This window comes from Anser cygnoides, chromosome 3, assembly GCF_040182565.1.
Source record: "Anser cygnoides isolate HZ-2024a breed goose chromosome 3, Taihu_goose_T2T_genome, whole genome shotgun sequence".
In the NCBI taxonomy this organism is placed as follows: domain Eukaryota; kingdom Metazoa; phylum Chordata; class Aves; order Anseriformes; family Anatidae; genus Anser; species Anser cygnoides.
In genome coordinates, this window is record NC_089875.1 from 65,339,790 (window position 1) to 65,345,499 (window position 5,710).

The 5,710-nt window shown below is 40.4% G+C and overlaps 1 long non-coding RNA gene across 1 annotated transcript; it reads right to left on the reverse strand.

Moving 5' to 3' along the window:
* Positions 1-1,456: 1,456 nt before the first annotated feature.
* LOC136790257 (uncharacterized) lies at positions 1,457-5,503 on the reverse strand. Its single transcript, XR_010829797.1, has 3 exons — positions 5,030-5,503; positions 4,007-4,063; positions 1,457-1,986 (listed from the first exon to the last, which is right to left on the reverse strand). It is a non-coding gene; the product is annotated as an uncharacterized lncRNA (long non-coding RNA).
* Between the last annotated feature and the right edge of the window lie 207 nt (positions 5,504-5,710).

A 5,710-nucleotide genomic window follows, 5' to 3' on the forward strand; every position in this document is an offset into this window, starting at 1 on the left:
GCTTCCTCTTCGGTCACGAAGGACATGAGACAACATATTTCACCAGCTATTTTATTGCCTTTGTAAGTGATATTTTTTCTGTTTGGTAAAAATGTGTGTTATTGTTTATTTTTTAATTCCTCTGCCAGACTGACATCATGCTGTGCACATTATGAGAAAAAAAATACTGTGGGGACTTTTCATTTTTTTCTTACTTTCCAGAGAATGTAGTGTTGCAACTACTGGCAAGTTGCATATACAAACAGCAAACGGATGCTACCACATTTAACCCCTAATTATACTTTTTATTTCCACACAGCAGGATTTTTTTTTAATTTTATTTTTTATTAAAATATATAATTTGTGAAAGGTGCCAGGCAGCCGTAAATAGGATCTCTGTTCTGAATCTCAGCTCCTAGAATACCGTCTTTAGGTGTCTTTACTACCAAGCCCCCAAATTTCTTGGTGAATGATTTAAATTTGAAGTCTTTAGGTCATAATTCATTCTTCTACTCTTCTACCCAACCACTCCCTTCACTTATCCTATACTGCTCTCTCTAGTCCAGGTACTTCTTCCTGCTCTTGGCTCCCCACAGTCCTTGCATTTTCTTTTACCTCTCAGAGTGTCTTGTCAGCTTTCCCTTCCTTACAAAACTTGACACTAAACTTACTATGTTGGGAGTCCCTTCATGATTCTAATGTGGACTTCAAGACAGTATGACTTTTACTCTGAGTGACTTTATTCATATGTACTCAAGGAATGTAAAGGAAATCAGAGATGAAAGACTGGATATATTCACAATTATTTTTGTAATATGTTGCAATGCTACATATGGACACCACAAATTCTGCATCAAGTAGGTCTTCACTACTCATTTAGGAAGGATTTTCCACTTCAGCTATCAGCATTCCCCCAGTTTGTTTACCCGGGTCAATCTGCAGTCTTGTGGGATTATTCTGAAATTATAATAAAGTCTTTAGGAGTCTGTGCTCCACCTCATGCAAGCTCAGCTCAGGAAGGTTTTATTCACATGATACACCAATGTGTAAACAAAAGGGTCAAATCCATGAGGCATCTGAAGGAAAAAACTTTGATGGAGACAGGACCAGTGACAAAAACAAGATTTCATCCTTTATGGTATTCATCCTTCATGGTTGTGATGTCTTCAATGCTGAAAAAACAGATGGCAAAAATTGAAAGCTTCTACAGAACTTTGACTATACTACATCCTCCCTCCCCTTTCCAAGGTCAGTTGTCCTCTGCCATCTTTCAGGGAAGTGGCTGTAAATAGACACAGGCCAAGGGAGAAAAAATGCTCCTCCCAGTTTCAAAGCCTGTATTTTATCCCTTTAAGAATGGTTTTAGAAAGAAAGTTAATTGGTTGGAGCAAGCAACCAGATCTTGCAATCAGCTCCACAGTCAATAAGACCTTGTGCAGGCCCAAGAGGCTGGGGAGGAAAACTCTAATGACCTGGCTTCAGACCAAGATCAAAAGACATTTACCTTTTTATTGCATGTGACATAAAGCTAATACAATGTTTTAGAGATGGTGTTGAACCAAAACATTGGCTCTATGCCCCATTTGAGCATGCAAAGCATTGGAATATAAACTCAGAATTAAGCTCTAAAATTTATGGCTGTTTTTTATTGGTATGCTGGAAAGAACAAAAATCCCAGCTATAAACCACTGAGCACTGGAGGAGAGTTATCTCCCAGATCAGGACCTTGACTCTGCATCTTGCATGTACCTCAAAGTTTGCTTGCTCATTTCCCACATGAGAGTCATCTTTGGCTCTGTCTGTGTTGGTAAATTAAAGGTGCCTGGGATAGTTCTCTGGCACTGAGCCCAAGCCACATGTAAGACTCTGTGTCCACATCATTAAATGTTCTTACCCTCCAAAACGGGATGGCTGCATCCCAAACTGTCCATTTGAAATGATCTTTGGCCCACTGTGGGGGTGCTTGCACAGCCCATCCTTGGCAGAGGGCCTGGATAACCCCACCTGCTAAGATAAGCATGTGGCTGTAAACAGCATGTGCGGATCAAATATGCAAAACTGCCCCAAAACTCATCATGTTAAAGAGAAAGATGACCATAAACCAGAGTAAACAGTAACCAAGGAACTACAAATAGACTTTTGAAACTAAGAAGGAATTAACCTGAAAGAGTGGAATCTCACTTTGTACCAGGTGCAGAGATCTCATCATGGAAACAGCAGCAGTCAAAACCTGGTGTCCTACCTCCAGAGATGCTCTGCAGCGTGCCGGCCCCAGGGGTGGTGCAAAGCATGGCAGTTGCAGGAAGCAACACGGACAGCGGGAGCTCCCCCATGGCCCAGTATGTGTAAAAGTATATGCATGTACACATCTGCATGTGAGTTTAAATCTTCTTGCAATTAAATCTGGAAGCACGTTTAGAGGTTTGTAGGTATGTATTGACCTTTTAGAAACATCTACCACTGTGATTTATCTATTGTGTTACTGATACTGACCCTGGCTGTGTAGTTCATTGTTTGGTGGTTAATTCTTATCATAAACAACAAGCCACTAGAATCATGATTTGACTTATACTATGGGAACTGAGTAGATTTGTCTTGTGACAACTTGTGCTAACCCCTGAACTGTGTGTGGGTATTGTCCAGGGGTGTACCAGGTTGTTCTGGTAAGACAGGGACTGGAACTAGACCAACACTTCTGACAGTACAGACAACCAAATTGCAGTACCCAGGCACAGTTATTGGCCTTACTTAGTTTACCAGTACAGATGGAGCCTATATTTTTCTCATGATAGGGATACCATCCTATATACAACATATACTTCATTTGCTCCTTTAGAGAGGAGATAATTAAGTATATGTTGCACATGGGATGCTTCCACTTCATTCTTATGAAATCAGAATTAATGCCAGGAAACAAGTAGTTTCTGTAAGAGTAATGTAAAAACTTGAAAAACACCTTTTTGTTCAAGTCAAATGTAGCAATTGATGTGGGAATTAGCACAGAATCATCTGGTGAGCAGTTTGAGAGAGTTACATATACTGATCCTTCACCTTCCTATCCTTACAAGTCCTTTCATGTTTCTTTGCTTACAAGTTTTTGTTTTAAAATTATGTGTCAGTTTGGACCCAGCATTGGTATAAGGGTGGCTAGGAGTTCAAATCTCTGAGATTTTGGTGCCGGTACCTGCATGGTCTGTGCAGAGGAATCAAATCTGACAGTGGTGATGTAGAGCCCCTTTAGCACTGGTGAAAGCATTCTTTATGCAAGTTAATCACGAGGAGAGCTGCCCCACTTTGTTTTGATGTACAAAAGAAATTGCCTGACTCTACTAAGGAGGGAGGCTAATGAGGGAGGTCTTAGAAGGCCTCTAAAAGAAGACCAGATGCTTCAGTCTTGGTGCTGGGGCAGGTTGGCAGGGTCCTCCTCTGGAGGCCTTTGGAGATGTTTTCCCTTCACCGAGTGGATAACCTTGGGGCCTGACTAGGTGTCTGAAATCTCAGTACGAGTCAGTTGCAGGCAGACTGGAGAGTCCCGTGGGCCTGATCTAACACCTAGTAAAGAAATTGGAAATAATCTCACTTGTTCTGCTAAGTTTCACAGGCCTTTTTTTACATCTGTCTGTCTCCCTTTCTCCTCTCTTGTGATTAATATAGAGTGCATGAAAGGAAGAAATGTTCAAGTACAAGCATTCTTACATGAAGACCAGTATTTTATTTTATTTTTTTCCTGTGGGGAAGGAAATCAGCAAGGTACCTTTTCAAACTGTTTCAGTAGCGATTGCTTGCTCTTCAGCCCCATGAATGGAGTTCAAGGCTGTGCAGAATATCCCAGGCTGGCTCTGAAGGAAAGTGCTCTGACTGGCCTAATATTTGTGGCTGCTTTAATTGCATGTGATGTGGTGCATTAGAGTAACAGTCATAAAGTGTAGAACAACCGTCATAAAGTTTAGTGCAATATTTTAAATCTGGATATTCTCAGTAGAGATTCAATGCAGTCTAAGAAAAGCAGGTAGAATAAAAAACATACCTTGTATATACTTTATTGCCCTTCCATGGCATGTGAGACTACAGCAAGATTCTCCTACTGTTCAGGAAAATAAAAAATAAAAATAAAAATGAGGTTCTCAAAATTATGACATGTTAACTAATGTTAAAAATATTAGTGCTGAGGTGAAATCACTTCACGTGTTATCAGTGACTGTATTGTCAAGCCTGCTTTGGCCTATAGCCTGACCTAAATTCTTTCTACTCACTCTTTATAAATTTAATGCTAGGTCTACATGGGGATTTAGGCATGACATCACCACACCCAACTTGCTGTCTGCATCCAGATCCTTGAAGTAGCTACTCACCCAATGGCCACTGAGGAGTACAGCTTCCATTTAAACTGATGGGAGAGTTAGGCTCCTAAATAGCTTTCTAATGCACACGTTTATGGGCCATTGGTGAGCTTGCTGTAACTGACGGAGAGAGGGCAGAAAGAATGCAAGTCAAACAATATGCCATGACAGTAAAGTCACAGCTAATTCTTGAAATGATATCATCCTCAGAACAATAATGGTTAGCAAATGTTTGGGGCTGTCTGGAAAGCAGTTGAACACTTCCTCACATGGCAAATCGGAAAGAGTTGGAGCCTTGGCTGAGATTCACAACAAGCCACTAATTGAGTGGGGACATACCTACCGTGTTCACTTGGAAATGCAGATATCTCCCCTGTTCAGCAGGCTAAGGACTTATCTTTAGCCTATGTGACAATGAATTTATTAATTCTAGTCTTATTTTTTAAACTGAGGTATCAAAATCACCTCATTTAGCAATAAGTAGTCATCTCACTTTTTTTTTTTTTTTTTGTTTAAATTATGGCCAGTGATGGTGGCATTCATGTTTCACGTTATGCATTAGTCTGCATATTGTCTTTGGACAATTCTTATATTTTAGCAAATGATCATCTACTGAAAAATGGATCAGAAGTCCAGACCACAGTGACCAGCATCAAGTTTTTCCCTCCAGCTGCGTGTTTTTTTTCACTATGCAACAAAGCCAGACTTACCTCTCTGGACTGTCATGCCTCTTTCTTGTCACAGTGGCTCAGCTGTAACTGAAAAATAGGGCAGTACTGCCTTAAAAATGGGATGCAAACCCTGTGGGTTCAAACTCAGCAAGCTGGAGAGAGCTTAGAGCCCAGGTTTCTCTTTTATAGGTGAGTACTGCAACCAGTAAACTGATAAGCAAAAGGTCCCTTAACCTATTCCTCTTTAAGAGAAAGGCTGGTAGTGATGACTTGCTTTTGGGGAAAATCAGAGACATCCAGCACTGATGTAGACAGTGAGGTTTTAGAGAAGTGCAGGTGCCTCGACTTGACTTTAAGCAGCATTTAATCTTTCTGGATCTTTCCTTTTCAGACTTTTTTTTTTTTAATGAACTATATTAGAATCTTAGATGCATAAAATGATGTTACTCAGATCCTCTGCTTATCTTCAAGGTTTGTATTTCTGTGTTCAAGTCTGGAACTTACACATCTTGCCTTAAGTTACACAGAAAGGTCTTTAGAAGAGCCGGGAGCTGAATATGGAGCTCTACAGGTCCTGCAGACTTACTTAGCTATTGACCTGTCCTGGCTTCTTTTTTAGCTGAAGTAGAGGCTAACTTGCATATTTATTGCAATTTAAAATTCTGTAGTATTGTCCTTCCTGGATTCCTGGGTTTGTGGGTTGGTAGCATAGTAACCATT